Genomic DNA, 20,204 nt, shown 5'->3' with positions numbered 1-20,204 from the left:
CTCTGTGTTTTTGTAGCGCCTGCAAAGACGATGAGTCATGCGCTTGTTAATGGGTGAAATGACACTGAATTACAGTGTGGTGTGTGCAGGGGGTTGAAGAGCTTTTGAATTCACCTGCGTGGGTAGTCCACCAGAAAAGGCTGTCCGAGATCAGGCCGTAGGATCAAAGGCTCTGTGTATGTGTTCAGGACACTGGAAGACTCTGGAAGATTTCCTGACCAGGGGTTAAACTGACAGATATGGAGTGTTATCCGTTCTACCAGAGAGGGCAAACCAGATCATGCATCAAAAATGTTTTTCTGCAAGGAGGACCATCAGTGTTTTGTGGAGGACAATTTTATTTTTTCATAAACTCCATACACTCCACCCCATACACACATAGCATAAATAATGAATTGATCATTTTTGTCAGCTATAATGTTTGGGTAAACAGTTTAGGCTGATTGATAACCAGGGTGAAACTAGACATCACCTTCCTCATGATCTCCCCCTGAAAGAGTCTTAAATGAGAGTTCTTATGAGTGACTTCTAGGATTAAACATGAGAAGTGGGGTCAAGTAATGACATTTAGTGCTTTGCAAAGTTCTGATTTTCAGTATTCAAGCTGATCTTCCAAGGCCCAACATCGTGAAACATCTACTTTGTCTTTTTATAATTTTCAACTTTTACAAGTCTCTGATTTGAAGCCTCAAGATCATGTGTGAACAACTAATAAACAGTTCCATAACTGTGCTGATGGAACATTCCTTGACTCTGCTGTGTGTCACACTGTGACATTTCCAAAGTTAGCTGATCGCACCCAAAACATATCCTCAGCTCTACTAGAGAAATTCCAGCTGGTTCTCCATCAGGACCAGTCTGTATCCCCTCCTCAAAACATTAAATACAATGATATTTCTTACAAATCCCCCATGTTCCTGTCAGTCATGGTCATTGATTTTTCCAAACGTCCACCGGGAGGAGTGTTGGTGAAATTAATGCATTTGTTTTGAGGTTCACTTATGTCGGTGTCTTATTGAAAAGAAGCTTCTGAGTGAAACCAAGAGTGCAAAGCATAAGACAAAAGACAGGTGGCCAATGATAATGTATGGGAGTAGGAATGAAATGGCATTCTCTCTCTCTCTCTCTCTCTCTCTCTCTCTCTCTCTCTCTCTCTCTCTCTCTCTCTCCCCCTCTCTCTCTCTCTCTCTCTCTCTCCCTCTCTCTCTCTCTCTCTCTTTCCCTCTCTCTCTCTCTCTCTCTCTCTCTCTCTCTCTCTCTCTCTCAGTTCAGTAGAGTCGAGATTAGAAAGTTGCTGTTTATGAAAATGTAGGCTTTGCATTTGAACTGTCCCAGTGGCATGCAGCGTGTGAAATATTACTCACGGAAGAAGTCAATTAAACTTGGAAAAATTACACTTTCCACAACAGATGAATGTTGTGAATATAACATTTTTATACATATGGAAACGAAGGCAGGGTGCGTTTCAAATAGATGCCATAAACGGCACTGTATAGATCGTAAAATGTAGGTATGACACAGGTGGTGTCTCATAGCACCGTGCCTGATAAAAGCTCACAGCACAGAGCCTGATAAAAGCTTGCTTGTGTGCTTGCAATATTTTCCGTTCACCCTTATAAAAACTCACCGCCTTCCCACAGAGATTTCTTGTGATTATGAGATCAGCTGAAGGCTGTTCATACCTGCAAGAGCACACAGCCACCCCCCCACACACACACACACAAGTGTTCTACACACTGTTGCTTTTCCACTTTCCCATTAGTTATGTAGACACCGCAGACATCTTTAATTGGTCTGTGAACAATGAAATATTCAGTCTCTCTCCCTGTCTTAAGCCACGTTCATAGCTCTCGTCTCCTGACTGCCTTGAAGCCGGTATTGGGGGGGTCTGTATGTTCCTGTACCAGCAGCCTCTGTCTGACACAGTTGCTAGGCAACGGCAAGCTGGTTCCTCGGAGCGCGTCTTCGATCGGTGACGCATTGACGAGTGAGGGGAGTTGACCTTGAGGGGGCCCTGCTGCAGAGGGTGAGATGGGAGGAGGGAGGGAGAGAGGGAGGGAGAGAGGGAGGGAGAGAAAGATGGGAAGAAGAGAGAGGGACTGAGAGAGAGAGAGATTGACAGATGATAATAATAGTAATAACAATATGTAGCTTGGTGTTAAGCAGTGATTGTTGCAAAAGAATGATAACCTCAATTTATCTCATTCCACAGTTTTCTATACATACCATAAAAAAGGAAATGATCCAAGCATTTGCTTACTACATGCTGAGCAGGGCATCCGGGGTCATTTGACTGAAATAGATATACCACTGCTTTTATCCTGGCTGGCCAACCAGTTAGATAAGCTATAAGCTACGTTAAATGTAATTACCTTACAAGTCACTTAAAAAATGTAATTACCTCAACTACAAGCTACTCTAAATATATAGTTAGTTAAGATACAAGGTACTAAACGCAGTTCAGCTAAAGAAAAGGTTAAAGCCGTCCTGCAGGGAAAACTAACCATCTGTGCTACCAGTTACATGGCAAAAGCATTTCAGCCGCACTGTACTTACAAACATTACTGATTTATGCTCAGGATTAAAAATGCACATTGTCTAAACTGACAAAACGAAAATGTAGCATTATAATAATAAAATAATGATACACTGAACACTCAAAAAATATTTAACATCTTACCTAAGGTTTCTTTCTGCCTAACTGTTTCTGCAGTACTTCCATCCCAGTGATTTACAATGTCAAGTCATAACTGAAATAGAACATGCTTTAAATCAGGAGTGACACATGGTGACATCTGTGTGTCGTATCTGATTTGAAATAATAGGCTCTCTGGACATGACCCCAGACCTGTAGGCATGCTGGATATGACCCCTGACCCGTAGGCTCCCTGAACATAACCCCTGACCTGTAGGCATTCTGGAAACGACCCCTGACCCGGATGGTTCCCTGAACACAACCTCTGACCCATAGGCATTCTGGACACAACTCCTGACTTGTAGGTTCTCTGGACACAACCCTTGACCCGTAAGTATCCTGGATTTGACCCCTGACCTGTAGGATCCCTAGACATGACCCTTGTTATGACCCCATAGGCTCCCTGGATATGACCCCAAACTCATAGGCATCCTAGACATAACCCCTGACCCATAGGCCCCCTGGATACAACCCCTGACCTGTATGCATCCTTGATATAACCCCTGACCCATAAGCTATAATGGACTGGTTATAAATACAGGACAAAATCTCACCTCACCTACTGTAGGGATTTTTGATCTGGTGGTGGTGAAATAGTTCTTGCTTTTCTGTTTGGAAACAGTAACAGCCACCTACCAGCAATCACCTGCAGGGCGGCGTAGCAGCGAGGTAGCTTTCCATCTGTCCACAGCGCTGCAGCACGGAGTCCCAGCTAGGAGCATCTCCAAATAAGATTCATTAAAATTCAGAACAAATGGGAAATGAACAGAATGGTGACAGCAGAATGTTAAAATGATTACACACACAGAGTTCAGTGCAGCACGATATTAAACTGATTACACAAAGCAGTAGTACGGAGACCTACTTAAGATTGTGCATGTGCGTGCGTGCGTCTGTGTGTGTGTGTGTGTGTACATGTGCGTGCATGTATGTCTGTGTGTGTCCAAGGTCATGGGTTCAGTTGCCAGGCAGCACGTGTACTGTGTCACACTGATAAATATGTATGGTCATCTGAACAAGAGCGTCTGTTAAATGCCATAAATGCAAGTGGGTGTGCTGCTTAGTGACATTAATATTGAGCCGCAGTAAGTACCATCCTCATAAAGTCAAACAACGTGTTACACTCGCAGTCCTTTCCAATCTCACATCCCTCAGTGGTTCCACAAAGAGAAAAAGGTCATTAATTCTTACACTAGTGCATAACAGACCCAGATCAAGGTTAAATGACTCAATACATAAAATCATGTGCCTGTATCCATCTTTATTTTACATTAGGTGCGAGTCATTTTTCTTCTGCTCCCGTGACATGACAGCAGAGAGAAATTGAGAGATAGACTTTGAATTATATGACTTTAGTAAGGTGCAACCATATTTGGAAATTCAAAGTTTTTCTACATAGGTCCTTAATACAGGATTTTAAATTTAAACATATATAGCACCATCTTTGAGGTTATTACTCAAAGATTTATGCTTAACTTTCCAACAAATAATTTTAAAGCTTGGCTTATGTTTCAAATGCATATTTGACCCAGAAATCTTATCGGGATTTTATATTCAGTGATAATGTGAGAGAAAAATGAGTGAGCCAGACAAGTGAGTTATTCCGGGAGTTCACTATTCGTGTTTTAAACTCCTCCAATTCACTGTTACTCTAATCTCCCTCACAATCCCTGTGTGGGCAGAGCATCCCAGACTGAAGAGGAAGCTCACTGTGTCATAAAAGACAGAGCCAAAATGGAGGGTTACGGTTAGGGTTAGGGTTAGAGTTAGGGTTAGAGCTAGAGCTAGGGTTAGGGTTAGGGTTAGGGTTTAGGGTTAGGGTTAGGGTTAGGGTTAGGGTTAGGGTTAGGGTTAGAGCTAGAGTTAGAGTTAGGGTTAGGGTTAAGGTTAGGGTTAGGGTTAGGGTTAGGGTTAGAGTTAGAGTTAGGGTTAAGGTTAGGGTTAGGGTTAGGGTTAGGGTTAGAGTTAGAGTTAGGGTTAGGGTTAGGGTTAGGGTTAGGGTTAGGGTTAGGGTTAGGGTTCGAGTTCAGTTAGAGTCAGGGTTCGGGTTAGGCTTTAAGGTTAGGGTTAGGGTTAGAGTTAGAGTTAGGGTTAGGGTTAGGGTTAGGGTTAGAGTTAGAGTTAGGGTTAGGTTAGGGTTAGAGTTAGAGTTAGGGTTAGGGTTAGGTTAGGGTTAGGGTTAGGGTTAGGGTTAGGGTTCGGGTTCGGGTTAGAGTTAGGGTTAGGGTTAGGGTTCGGGTTAGGGTTAGGGTTAGAGTTAGAGTTAGGGTTAGGGTTAGGGTTAGAGTTAGAGTTAGGGTTAGGGTTAGGTTAGGGTTAGGGTTAGGGTTCGGGTTCGGGTTAGAGTCAGGGTTCAGGTTAGGCTTTACGGTTAGGGTTAGGGTTAGGTTTGTGGTTAGGGTCTCATCGAGAGGTGAAGAACCTCTGACCTGGTATATGAGACCAATTTGTTCAGCAGAGGGTCTGACTCCCTCAGAGTAGCACTGATGACTGATTGATTTTCCTCTGCATGATCACAGGGAATGTATACATAAAGAATAAATAAATAAATATACATATATCTTTGAAAACACAAGATATGATGTAAGGCGATCATTGAGAGGTTCATGTAAAATGGCAGAAAAAGAATAAGAACAGATGTGGACTCAAACATATCCAATCACAGTAAGATTTAGCGATTGTGTCAGAGTAATGACTTCAGGCAGACTTGGGGAAGTTCAGTGTTTCCATCTATAGTGTCCTGTGCTGCATTCACACAGGAAGGACTACGTGTCTTTTAGCGTGTGTCTGCGAAACTGGCTGTGTACACTGCAGTGTTATGGAGACAGGAAACACTCTGCAGATATTACATAGGATAGTTTGCTCACTGGATACCATAGCATAAGGATTTAGTCAGGCAGTTCCAGGCATTAAAATATGACCACTGGGAAATTAACGGTTTAATGCCAAAAGGTTCTGTCATCAAGTTCTGGGTTAATTAGCTCTAAGACTCAAAGCTATAGGGCACATTTAATAAAAGATTCAAATCCATCAGTCTGACTATGTTGCTATGCAACATCAATACTATTAGAGTTACTTCATGAAGAAGCCAGAGCACAGCTTTAATGCAGGGGAGATGTAGGCGTTACACAAGCAAGCAGAAGACAGCTTCACCAGGTCTCTTTCAGAAACGGCCGTCAGAAGTGACTGTTTGAAGGAGATCAGGGAGATAATCCATAATCATGGACTCAAAGCCAGAACAATGAGCGTTAGGAAGTGCTGAGGAATGCTGAGGAAGGCTGAGGAAGGCTGAGGAAGGCTGAGAATGACGAACAGGAACTTCAACATGTGTTACACTGGTGTGAGCCATTATGATATGTTCTAACATACAAAATGTCATATTAAAAATGTTACATAAATTAAGATCTGCATGTCAAATCGAAAGTCATGTGATAGAAAGAATATATGAAATATCTGAAATATATGAAAATAAAATAAATGAAAATTGTATTTATCTATATTTAAAGGGGAAAGAAATAATGTAAAAATGTTTTAGAATAGCAGACATTTATAAAGTCATGATCATGTATGAATTTTACAAACCTGTTGCAATACAAGGCTCAAGGAACACTATACGTGCAGAGTTAGAGTTAGAGTTAGAGTTAGAGGCAGGACCGGAGTTAGAGTTAGAGTTAGAGTTAGAGGAAGGATCAGAGTTAAAGTTAGAGGCAGGACTAAAGATAGAGTTGGAGTTAGAGTTATAGTTAGAGGCAGGACCGGAGTTACAGTTACAGTTAGAGTTAGAGGCAGGACCAGAGTTTGATTTATAGTTAGAGGCAAGACCAGGGATTGAGTTAGAGTTTGAGGCAGGACCGGAGTTAGAGTTAGCGTTAGAGGCAGGACCAGAGTTAGAGTTAGAAATAGAGGCACACCCGGAGTTAGAGTTAGAGTTAGAGGCATAATCAGAGTTAGAGTTAGAAGCAGATATGAGGAAGGGTGGAGGCAGGAGAGGCACACAGTTGGCCAGAGAGGAGCAGGGCCCAAATGGAAACGGTCTGGGGAGAAGGTCTCAGGTCCTGTCCTCAGGCTCCGGAAGGTCTGGTGGGTCTAAGAGGAGATATGATGGCTTTGGGGTTACATTCTCTCCCAGAAAAGCAGGCTTCAACCGGGTCAGGACAAAGTGGGACACACCCACCACATCTTTAGCTGTAGCAAATAATTAAATAAAAAAATAAATGGTAATAAAAAAAAAGAGTGTTTACAGGAAAAAGAGGTTTAAACATCGAATTAGAAATATTAATAACTTCAAACATAATGGATCACGGAGATTGATCTGCGTACAGAGCAGGGGCCTTTGTAGGCTTCTGCAAAGGATTCTGGGTAAGCTTCTGTAGACCTCTGTGTAAGACACATCATCTCTCCACCAGGTACAGGATGGTACAGAAAAACAACCTTACGTAAGATGTAATTTAAAAAAAAGAGAGAAGTCTTCTCTTGGACTGTAACGGTACCAAGCTCCGACTGGTATAGGTATTGAATATCAATTTGCATATATTGAATAATGTATAAATTGGAAATAATGGTGGAAACTTCAAAGAACTATATGTAAAAAGGAATGGGAATTATATAATCACCCTTGAAAAAGTGTATAAATTAAAGTCTTGTGTATCCTTCAGACCCTCCAGAGGGTGCCTCAAATGCCTGTTATCTTGAACTTGCAAGAAAGGATGAGACCAGCCATTTTCTTCTACTAATACTGAAGTCTGCGTCTTTATTTTCTATTTGAATGTTTAATTTTAAAACTAGCTGATTGGGGATTTACTAGAGTAGGTGAAGACCGTATGAGGCGTCTTCAGATGTTACAACCACATTTCCGGACGTTGGCCACACAGTGCTTATGTGACGGTGAGTGCCGCAAGTCTCGAGCCTTTGATGACATCGGGCTGTAATCAAACGATTCTTCTGAGAGCAAATCAAATTAATAATTGCACACTCACTGTCACAGATCAGCGGTGAAGATTTAATTAGGATTAGATATAACTGATAGATGCACGATGAAAGTAGATATTATATGCCAATTCCACAGGCAAGAAAAAAATATATTCTTTTTATACATATATATAATATGCACATTTGATGATGTGATGTGCACACCTCAAGTGTTTGCATCGCTCTCAGAGAGTGCTGACTGAAGAATTTCTTGAGAGTACGTTGCAAAGGGAGTTTGGGTTTACTGTGTGACTTCAAAGAAACAATTCTCCCCGTAAAGCTGCGGTTTGAGTAGAGTCATGCTGCTGTTCATTATATTAAAAATATAAAAACAGTTGAAGGGCTTTCTCAAGTTGTGGAGGTTTCTGCTGATAGTCCATATGAGGAAATGCTAACGGGGCAGTAAGTCAGGACAAAAATGTCTGCAGGAAGTAGATTTGCATTTTTAATTCTGCAAAATGTACTTATTGGTGCATTGGCCATAGACACAATGAGGACACTAATCCCATGAGGACAAAAACAACTGAAAGAGTCAGTAGCGTTGCCAGGGATTAAAGAAGGGGAAGGGATTCAATCGCATTACATTAGAATTACCCAGTGCAGTGCAGTACCAGACACCACCATGTGCAGTTCATGGTCGAGAGTTTGTCATTTCATTATTGAAAGCGTCGATCTACTATCAGCCAATCTTGGCACATTAAAAGCATTAATAGGCACAGAAATTAAAATGCTTTATGGCAGTTCCACTGTTTTTTATTTCTTTTTCACAACTGAACTGAAAAGGGGTTTTTATGTGACTTTTATGTGATGGAAAACCCATCACTAATGCAGCTAGCTGGTTTTAGCTGTTGAACACAAATGTAAAATTCCATGGGACTGATTGGGTAATGATGCTTCTGACCAAAGCAGGGGTTAGCCAATGAAATGTGATTAAACAAATTGAGGGATATCTTTGTTTGATGTCTTCAGCTTTGATGTTTTATGGACATCGTTGTCGTGTAATTTCTGCTGCACCGCATGTAGGTGTTGTAAACTCAGCCCCCATTAGTAAATATTCGGGACTGTTATAAAATAATTTAGGGGGGTTGGAACCCCAAATGTATGTCCCTCCAAGCACCCTGGCAAACCCCACAGATACTCATGTGGTGACAGCATTCAGTTCAGTGGGATCAGTTTGATAAACTGTGATGTATTCCGATCTATATTTTCATTCAGATTGACTTGTTTACTGTCATAGCTGAATTTAATTTGCATAGAGCCAGCAGAAGCAAAAGGTTTGGGTTTCTGAATGAATTTTTTTTTTAAACCAGCGTTGCCTCAGAACCTTACAAATGAAGCAGATTTCAAAGAATAACAAAATGGTTCCCGGAACTAGGCTTGTTACTGTCTCTCAGGAAATTAACACTCTAGTACTAATCATGGCATTTGTTCTGTGAAGTATCCCTGAGGTATCCCTGTACTAAGACCTGTACTAATCACGGTGTTTGTTCTATGAGGTATCCTTGGTGAAGCAAGTTCTCAGTATAACAGATGGCCATAAAACGCTCCTGAAACTTAATGTTTTCTTCAATTTTATTAAAAATTAAATATGAATTAATTTTTCTTTTTGTGGATGACAAGTGTCTTTGTCTTTGTAAAGGTGGAATGTTGATGTGTGATTAGAGTCAGAAGTAAATATTTTGTAACCAAATAAAATGTGTTTTCCCTCTATTCTTCTATTCTAAAGTACTTCTGCAGTATAACTGTTCCTCTTAAATATACACTCACCCTCTAGAGTCTGACTGTATGCAAAAGGTCTTTAAAGGTCTATCTGTCATAAGAAAATTTGGCAACTGCACTTTTGAAAGCATCAGCTACCTGTACCTTTTAGAACATTTCACGACAAGCTGACCAATAGAAATAGTCCAATAGAAATCAATCCAGTAGAAACAGTCCAATAGCATCAGTCCATATTTGCATGCTGTAGATCCACTGGCCAATGGTAAGTACATTTTAATTTTATTTTTATCTTTATTTTACGTTGACATACAAAGTGCATCTATAACACCACCTATACAGAAACATCACCACTGAGAAGCTACATGACAGTTCTATACCACGTATTTACTTTTAAGAGTTTTGTATGTCACATATGTGATATAACATCTGACACCCTGATCCCCTGACCCTAACTCCCTGACCCCATGGCCCCTGACCCTGACCTGGATCCTGACCCCCCCTCCCTGACCCTGACCCTGACCCTGATCCTAACACCCTAATCCCCTGACCCCTTGGCCCTAACTCCCTATCCCTGACCCTTACCCCATGGCCCCTGACCCTGATCCTGACACACTGATCCCCTGACCTTCACTCCATGACCCTGACCACCCAGCCCTGACTCCTTGACCCTGACCCCCTGACCCTAGCTCCCTGACAGTCTGACACCATGACTGAGAAAATCCGCCAGGGAATTGTCCTTCAGAAACAAGAATTATGAGAGCTTTGTGATCTGACATAAAGCACTGATATTTATCTTCTCTGTTGTTTTTAAAATTTAATCCTTGTTTTGTGTAATTAATTAGATTTGCTTTGCTGTGTCAGACATTGAACATGCCACCTACAGCAAAGCAGGCATTTTAGAAAAGGGTCAGAGTTTTATTACAGTAGGTCTACATTTTTTAAATCTGGTCAAGGAAGGAAACCGAAATGGTTCTGCATGTCTGCTGTCTTGTTTCACTGTAGGGTTTGGGGGATCATGGAATTTAGGGTGAGAAGCATAGAGAGCTTTTGAGATTGTCATGTAAGCCTGTGCATGTGTGATCATGCTAGTCTGAAGACTTTTGTTTTGTTATTACTTATGCTGTATTCTTGCACTGTCAACATTATTAGCTAAAATAGTGGTCACTGAAGAAACTCTACATTAATGAGTGATGTCACATCCTGTTATCCCAGTTTGCTTTATCACTGAAGCAGTTCCCTGCACATGCTCATATGTGGTATTTATGCTAATTTCCTTGCTATGTAAACTGATCTTTGGTTGATTTTCAGTTACAAGCAGGTCAGTTCAGAGGGTCAGTCAATTATCCTGGGTCTTGGAAGACATGGTATTGTCCCTCTGACTTAGGAGACATTAGAGCTTGTTCTTAGGGTTAGGGTTAACCATATCCTAACACTAGTCTAAATTTCTATATATAGATATAAGCTATAGAAGTGTACAGAAGTGTGCTATAGAAGTTTATAGAAGTGAATGGAAGTGTATAGAAGTGTATAGAAGTGTGCCATAGAAGAGTATAGATGTGTAAAGTAGACTTGTAACTTCATACTTTAGAGAGATCTAGAGGACACCTAGTAGAAAAGCTGCTGAATACTTTATGTCTGCTCCAAATTGCCAACTTTGTCTTGCAAGACCCTGGTGAATCAGGAAATGTGGAGCATGACAGAAATATCATCTCCGGCATCCACATCCACGTTACAAACCCCCCCGAAAATAAAAGGTGCTTTTCAGGGTTGGGTTTTTTTTTTGACATTTTCTTCTGTATTAGATGAGCTCAAATGGAACCTAAATGACAGGAAAAAGCGTGAATGTGAATGGATGTCTTGGCCCAAGTGTGTATTACAGTTTAAACCCTGAATGATCACTGTGCTATATATATACAACCTGTGACATGGAGCATCATAGCGTAGATGGAAAGTTGTTTCAAAATAATCTTACAATGGGAATGCGTGTGCCTTTTAAATGTTTAAATATCCACAAAGTGTTTCAGAATGCCACGCATGGCTGGAGCGTGTCGGGTGCCATTATACGTCCTTGGATGCTGTAATTGTAAGGGTGGAGAAAGTACCAACAAAAAGAAAAAAGACACTTAGTTTGAAATCTAACTTTAGACGAATCTGGAGGCTAAAGCAAAAAAAGACCACGCAGAAGCCAAAAAATAAAAAATAAAACACACACCCATTCAGACAGAAGTCCTTTAGGAGAGGTGATTACACAGATGTGGTTTTTACACGTTAATGGAGGTGAAAACACCAAAATATGAGAGATGATTGCACAGATGGGATTACACAGATTTAGGAGAGGTGATTACCCATCTCAAGGTTGCAAAATGATATTAATACATGTATTGGAAAAGGCTCTTAACCGGTGAAGCTTCACCGTGCTGCATTAGCCCACACGCTACACCAAACATCAACCAGCCGTAAGGACACTAAGGACATACAGAACAACCATAATGTCTTTAATTAGTGGTAGCCAGTGACTTAGAGAGAGTGAAAACTTGTGCAATAAAGAAGCAGCCATGTGCAAGTTTAGTGAGAAGAGAGCTCAGAGCAGGAAGGGAACACACGGAGCGTGAATCAGCCAGCACAAACTGACGTAAGAGTCTTCACCACGTGTGCTGAAGAGCGCTCGCACGACACACCAGAGAGCTGGCAAATTTGGAACTGGTGTCCAGTGGTGGAAAAAAAAACAAAAAACAGAGTTCGGTGAAAACCAAAGAAAAATAAAACCATACCAAAATACAATCCAAACCGCCATCCCGAAAGAAGCGACAGCGACAAACGCGTCGAAAACCGGGAGTGTAGATGTGGAAGTAGTGGAGGGACGTGAACCTCGTGAGCCATGTGCTTCTAAGCAGAGGAAAACATTTATTCTGGATCTCAGACCTGGTACTAAGGACACAGCAGGGGAACAGCAGGATGCTGGACACTCACAGTAGTTATTACCACAGGAGCTTAAAGCATCTGTACACAGGACGTGTGTGTGTAGCTGTGCACAGGACGCGTGTGTGTACATCTGTATGCAGTACGTGTGTGTACAGCTGTATACGGGACGTGTGTGTGTAAAACTGTATACAGGACATGTGTGTGTAGCTGTATACAGGAATTGTATGTATATAGCTGTATACGGGACGTGTGTGTGTCCCACCCAGACTGCACACGCACCGTCCATGGTGAGCACATGATTGGCTGACGTGACTGGGTTTGCTGGTCAGGTTTTGTGACTCAGTGCCCGTGAGTGTGACTGCCGCTGGCCTCCGGCAGCCTGAGGAAGTGAGACATGGAGCACAGCAGTTTTCCCGTTTAGTGCGGATGCACGCTGCCCCTGTCAGGGCACGTAAACTAGCGGCAGAGTGCAGTTATGTTTCATACCTCAGACCTGTTTTAGTCTCAGACGGTGCTGAGCCGTGTTACTCCCTCAACTGCACAATGTAATTAGACAGGTGTAATGTAATTAAAGAACATGTTTAAAAAATGTTTCAGAGGGAGAAAAGAGGGGGAGAGAGATAGAGGAATGGAGAGATAGAGGAATAGGGAAGAAGATAAAGAGGAGGAGAGGAGAAACAGAGCCTGAAAGAGCTGAAACAGAGTGAGACAGGAGGTCATGTTCAGCTCGAAGAGTGCATTCTGTTGCCATGTCCTCAGGGTGTGTGCGTGTGTGTGTGTGTGTATAGGTGAGTGGGATGGTAGAGAATGTGAGGAGCTTTAGTGTATATGAAAGTGTGTGTGTGTGTATAGTGTCTTTATGAAGTGTGTGTGTGTTTGTGCGTGTGTGTGTGTGTGTATATATATATATATATATATATATATATATATATATATATATATATATATATATATATAAACACACACACAGACACACTTTCATATACACAATATATATATATATATATACACACAGACACGCACACACACACACACACACTCACACACACACTCACACACACTCACACACACTCACTCACACACTCACACACACTCACTCACACACTCACACACACTCACTCACACACTCACTCACACACTCACACACACACTCTATTTGGTTGGCATTTCTCATTCAGAGCTCGCTGTGCTCACCTCCGTATCTCAGCCTCTGCCTGTTCTCCACATCACTATTGCCAGTCCTTTCTCACACTCATTTTCCGTTTCTCTCTCTCTGTCATTCATCTCTCACTTAGCGCCTTCCTTCTGTCGCTCACTTCAGTCTCTCTTATTCTTCTTTACTGTCTCTCATTCTCTTTTTTATTCTCTTCCTCCTTTACGCGACGGGCATCAAAAATAAGGGACGCGGACTCAAGCCGTGGGGCACAAAAAAAAAAAAACGTTTCATACGAAACGAAAGCGAAACACCAACATGCACAGGTTTGCAACGCAGCGGCATCTCGCAAACGGCACAGAATGTCGGCCGTCAAAGGGGCCCTAAACACACACACTGACGAGGAGGATAGCAAAGGTTGGGCGGCATGACACATTACGCGACTAACAAGGAGGCGTGGCAACATGTGGGGTACCACGTCCAGCACAACAACAGCACACAGCCAAGGGGCAGGGCTGAACCATGCGGACTAGCGCTGTGGGAGCGTGTCGTGACACAATCTCTCTCTTATTGTTGCTCTTCTAATTATGATTTTATTCTCTCTCTTCTGTACTCTGTCACTTCTTCAGTTCACTTCCAGCGATGTTAAGTATGTTTTCTTCTTCTTCCTGCCCGACCATGCGACGTGGCGCAGGTCAGCAGAACTGACGTCTTGGAGTTGCTCTGTTCTGGTTTCACTTGTTCCTTTCTTTAAATTAGGCCTGCCATTACAGCTCTGTGTTGTCCTGCTGTCACGAATGGCCACCTTCCTGGCATTCCTGTTTCCATAGTTTCCCTGTCGCGTCTTTGTTTTCCTTTACTTCCTTGTTGTTCCGTTCCTTCATTTCGTTTTTTTTTGCACTTGTCATTCCTTTTAACCATTCCTCCTCTCCAGTCCTTGTTTTGGTTTCAGTTCCACCCCCTGGTCTGTATCCCCACCAGTAATTATGTTCACCTGTGTCTGGTTTGTTTCATCAGCCTTGGCTATTTAAGCCCTGGGTTTTGTCTTTCCGTTTGTCGGTTATTTCGATAAGTTCAGTTTCTTCTGTCACGTTCAGATTATTCCCGCTATCTCTGTCGTTTGCCTAGTTCGTGTGTTACCTTGCCTTAGTGTTTTCCCCATGTCTCTGTTTTATTTGCCTCCCTCATTGATTAAAGAACCTCCTGCATCTGCATTCTACCTCTCATCTCGTCCCAGCTAAATCGTTACACCTGGATACCTCGGCAGGAGCTTCAGGTGGACGGTTGCGATGTCGTGTTCTCGGGACCCACCTTGTGAAGTGGCGTATTTTTCACCTGTTCATTACTACATAAACAGTTTATTCCCAGTGTGATTTCAGTTCCCTACCGCGCCATCACTCAACAAGACTCTGTTCCAGTGCTCTCTTGGTTGCAAAACTATTCCTCTGACTCAGGGGTTATATGACAACTTACTAGGCCATTTTGTAGGCTTCATTCATTCTTCTGCCAATTTTTCAATATAGCTTTTTGGAGAATACTGTTTTCAAGGTTCTCGCACCTACCCAAATGCTAGGTCAACTAGAAGGTGAGGATGACCATACAGGAGAAAGAAAAGAGAATATCAAGTGAATTCATGCATGGTGCAGCTGTAAAACTGTGCAATGTTTCTTTCCTTTTTTTTCTCCAAGTGCCTGAACTATCAATGCAGACGCATCCATTTGAATCTCTCAGCTGGGATCCTCTGTGTGTGTTAGGGACATGTTCTGGAATGTCTCGCATCTAATAGTTCCTGCAACATTCTGAAAAGTCCTTCCTCAAATTCCCAACCCTGATCGTGGTGTAGTTTAGGTAGATACCCAAAACCAGGTGTTACATGCCCCTGGTTGGTGGCAAAATCAACAGAGGACTGTGTGTGTGTGTGTGTGTGTGTGTGTGTGTGTGTGTGTGTGTGTGTGAGCCATGTGTAAACTAGCCAAGGATGAGACCAACACCAGTAACCTCTGTGTTTGTCAATTTACTTGTACCAATAAAATCAGTCATGAGAGCACATAGTTCAGAGCATTAGAACAATTCTAGTGAGTGACCATAAAGTACGTGTGGACGTTGTGGATGGTGGCAAAGAAATGAAAATATTAAAATAGCTTCCCTACCTACCGCATGCCTTTCCTGATCAACAGTGCAATGAAGTGGCACCCACCCCTAATCTGCCACCTATACATTGAAGTCACCTGTAACCATGTTACCTGACTTGTCCACACAGACAGATAGGGGAAACATATCAGCAATCTTGTAAGTAAACTAAACAGTATCGTTCGTACGCTGTTACCGGATGCTTTAAATAATAACTCTCAAGTATGCCCCGAATCAGCGCTGAATACTTTCGCAGGAGATCTGTCTTTAAAGCAGTAGTTCCGCCCCATCTTGGCCCACTAGGCTGCTTATTGGTTTACCGGAAACAGGGAAAAGTAACCAATACAAAAAACACAGATGTGCACACCTGGCATGCAACACCAGGAATGAAGTCACTGTGAGAGGATGAGATGCAACAATGTAACCACAACACCAACAATAATGTGGGTGTCAGAAGACAAAGACTGATCAAAGAAAACATCTAAATTACATATGGGCAGCAGACGGAAAACATCCAAGGCTTTCCTTAATCAAGGGTGTAATCTTATATGGAACAGTAAAACATCTGTCTTATCAGCATTAATCTGCTAGAGATTAATAAACTGTCTAGTCCCTGACTGCATCCAGCTCAGATAAAAGCTCAGATAGCCTAATTGGGTCATGGGCGCCATGTGTGTGTCCCACCCAAACTGCACACGCACCGTCCATGGTGAGCACATGATTGGCTGACGTGACTGGGTTTGCTGGTCAGGTTTTGTGACTCCGTGCCCGTGAGTGTGACTGCCGCTGGCCTCCGGCAGCCTGAGGAAGTGAGACATGGAGCACAGCAGTTTTCCCGTTTAGTGCGGATGCACGCTGCCCCTGTCAGGGCATGTAAACTAGCAGCAGAGTGCAGTTATGTTTCATACCTCAGACCTGTTTTAGTCTCAGACGGTGCTGAGCCGTGTTAGTCCCTCAACTGCACAATGTGACTAGACAGGTGTAATGTAATTAAAGAACATGTTTAAAAACTGTTTCAGAGTATTTTAAAGTAATATGCAATATTAAACCTTTACTATTATTTGACCCAGAGGCATTAAATATAATAAAATAACACAGATCCAAAAACAGAACCCGGAGTGACACTACAAGGTAGTGGGGAGGTCACAGACTTAAAATTGCCAATAGACACATTAAAACGTCTCTCAGAGACATAAGATATAAACCAGTCTAATGCTATTCGTGATATATCTACACAATCCCATAACTATTATTAATGAAAATGGTGATCTGTGATGAACACCGAGCTAAGGTTGAGCAGCAGCAGTACCATACAATCACCAACATCAGAAGTAAAAACATGAGTTTAGATATAGGCCTGTAGGGTCTAAATTGGGTTTTATTAAAGGCCGAATGACATGTTTAAAATAAGAAGGAACACATCCTAGAAGAGGGTTTCATTCTCCTTATCAGACAGGTTTGAGAGTCCAATAGGGCATGAAGGATGACTAATATTGAATAAACAGGTCACATTCAGATTATTCAAGACAATACCTTCTCAATAAAAATGAAAACAATCTATCATGGTCACTAACAAAAACATGGTGGTGTGGAAGGAGTTGGTGAAATAATGTTAATTATAGTATCAAATTTTGTATTTTTCTTTGAGAAAGAAATTAAATTAGCAAAGTTAACATTCAGGGCTTCCTTTACTAAAAACATTGAAAGAAAAACAGATCCTTGTGGTACCCGCAATGCACTTCTTGCCGAGTGCCTTTACATAATCACTTATCCCTGTGACACTGCTGTCTAAGACAACAGACACCATCGATCAACCGAGCAGAATGGTTGCAGGTGGTTGTAATCCTGGCCTTAAAAGGTGTCACTATTACCAGTAACTTAGTGCAACACTCATTAAGACTGAATTAAAAACTCAACATCCTTACAGTTAAAATCAAAATGAAACTGCAGAAAACTGATCTTCCGAACTATGTTTAATAATGTGAGTATATGCTCTCCCTTATGATGAAGCATGATCAGGACTCAAGTTAAAATCTCCCATTAGCATGAATTTGTCCAGTTTAGTCATAAAGTCAAATAAATCCATAAATTCCAATAAAACCTGAACATCTGGGCCAGGAGGTCAGTATATTAAATCACAATAAAACAGTACTAGCCTACCAACTTTTTTCAGTTGGAGTTCAAATGTATTAAGGGGTTCAGTGCTCATGGACTGGCAAGAATAATGATTTTTCCAGACTCCAGCGAGACCTCCACCACACCCAGATTGATGCGGAGTCTCGATGAAAGAGTACTTCATAGGGCACAGCTCTTTTAGACAAAAATAATTCCATATTCCTCTGCCAGGTGTAAGTCAAAATTAAATCAGCTTTTTTTACTGACAAACAAGTTGTTTAAAGCATGAGTCTTATTGGCCACGCAGCAAACATTTCTGGACCCATTTTAAATGAGTAAGTCACTGTATCTTCATTATCACAGAGAACATTAAGAGTACAAGCCGACGGACCACTTGAATCCCACAGTGATCCTGACAAAGGCAAAAGTACAGCCAAGGTACCTGCCTACCCACGATTCCACTTGGGGTGCTGGGGAACACCACCCGCAAATAGGAAGGTCTTGCAGGCCTGTGCCAGAGTTATATGGCGAGGGACTTATCGACCACCACACCGAGGCCGATCAGCGAGGGCCACTGGGATACAAACCTGAAGCTTAGCACTATAAGCTTGTTTCCACAGGTGTGAGACTTTCACTTGAGACCCTACCTAGTCCCTCACCGCCTCATACCACGTTTCTTGGTCGCTAAGTGTGATTTTTCCAACCACACAAAAGCAGTAGTTCTTGAGGCAAGGACCAAAACAGTGAAAGGAAGAGGATAGTTCCCAACAGCAGACATATTATCTGTGAAGTTTTTTATTTGTAACAGCATGTGTCAATCATGGACCAAAGCATCCAGGACATCATGAAGACTAAACAAATGAGACATGGCAGCATCTGAATCCTCCTGAATCCCGTGGTACCATAAGCAATGCACCTCTGTGTGCCCACTTATCAGTTGTCTGTTGACATTTAAGCCTAGAAATAGTCTCTCAAGTGGGACATTACTGACAAAGAAAGGCATCTGAGTAGATGGACTTGGGTTATCAACTTCAGGAAGTTCCACTCATACCTTGACCCAGCCATCAATTGGTATTATACCACCGTTGAGAGCAACAACATCCAGACATCCTTTACTGTCCATTTCAGCCAGAGGTCTCACTGTGTTCTCACTGTGAGTTCATTGTGTGATGTGATATATGATCTTCCATCCATGCTCTGTCAGCCAAACTAACTTTGGTGCCATGTCAGGTCAAACGCTGGCTGACACAATGTGGAGACCAAATATGGTGCCTGGACACTGTATGTTCCCAATCAGTAGGTAAGCGGTGACTGACACTAGGTGAGGACCAAGTATGGTACCTGGCAATGTTTGTCAGCATTCAGTAGGTAAGCAGTAAATGACACTAGGTCAATGTTTGTCCCTGCTCAGTGACCAGCTCCATCTTGCGTTCTTCTGCTTCTTTGCGCACCCACAGCACCTTATCTGTAAACATAATAGTGTGTACACACAGGCACATCCAGCACAGACACACCCAGCAGAGACACACCCAGCACAGGCACACCCAGCACAGGCAGACCTGCCACAGACACACCCAGCACAGACACGGCCAGCACAGGCACCCCCAGCACAGGCAGACCCACCACAGACACATCCAGCACAGACACACGCAGATCCACCACAGACACACCCAGCACAGACACACCCAGCACAGGCAGACCTGCCACAGATACACCCAGCACAAGCACACCCAGCACAGACACAACCAGCACAGGCAGACACAGCACAGACACACCCAGCACAGACACACCCAGCACAGGCAGACACAGCACAGACACACCCAGCACAGACACACCCAGCACAGGCAGACCCGCCACAGACACAACCAGCACAGACACACCCAGCACAGACACAACCAGCACAGGCAGACACAGCACAGACACACCCAGCACAGACACACCCAGCACAGACACACCCAGCACAAGCAGATCCACCACAGACACACCCAGCACAGACACACCCAGCACAGACACACCCAGCACAGGCAGACCCGCCACAGACACACCCAGCACAGACACACCCAGCACAGGCAGACCCGCCACAGACACACCCAGCACAGGCAGACCTGCCACAGACACACCCAGCACAGGCAGACCTGCCACAGATACACCCAGCACAGACACACCCAGCACAGACACACCCAGCTCCTGCTCTCCTTTTGGTCACACATGTAACAGCTGCTGTTTCCATGAGTCAGCACCACTCACTTAATGGGTACCCGCACTCAGCTCTTTAATTGCGTTCTCATTTGCATTTTCCCCCTTTCCGAATAAGCACAGGTGCATTCCCTTGCATCAGGAGCAGGTTCCAAGTCTCCTGTCATTCACTCTCATCATTTTTAGTTCTCTGCACACATGTCCATATTTAGCACCCAGTTTTTGGTACAGAGACTGCAGAAACACACCTTGCACAGTAGGAATGTTATACTTTATGTCTATATGTGTCAGCTTGGAGGTGAAACC

General features: G+C 42.8%; 1 long non-coding RNA gene across 2 annotated transcripts in view; it reads right to left on the bottom strand.

Annotated features, from left to right (window-relative positions):
* Positions 1-332: 332 nt before the first annotated feature.
* LOC113583529 (uncharacterized) overlaps positions 333-20,204 on the bottom strand; it is a 36,579-nt gene continuing 16,707 nt past the window's right edge. Inside the window, exons 2-4 of one of the 2 annotated variants that reach the window (XR_003411300.3) lie at positions 3,332-3,417; positions 2,681-2,750; positions 333-2,017 (exon numbers count right to left, since the gene is read on the bottom strand). This is a non-coding gene — a long non-coding RNA (uncharacterized LOC113583529). The remainder of the gene's footprint in view (positions 2,018-2,680; positions 2,751-3,331; positions 3,418-20,204) is intronic. The other variant, XR_014118241.1, reaches the window with a different exon arrangement.

Source organism: Electrophorus electricus, chromosome 18 (assembly GCF_041902795.1).
Source record: "Electrophorus electricus isolate QZ-2024a chromosome 18, ASM4190279v1, whole genome shotgun sequence".
NCBI lineage: Eukaryota > Metazoa > Chordata > Actinopteri > Gymnotiformes > Gymnotidae > Electrophorus > Electrophorus electricus.
This window is presented reverse-complemented; position numbering and strand designations above follow the sequence as displayed.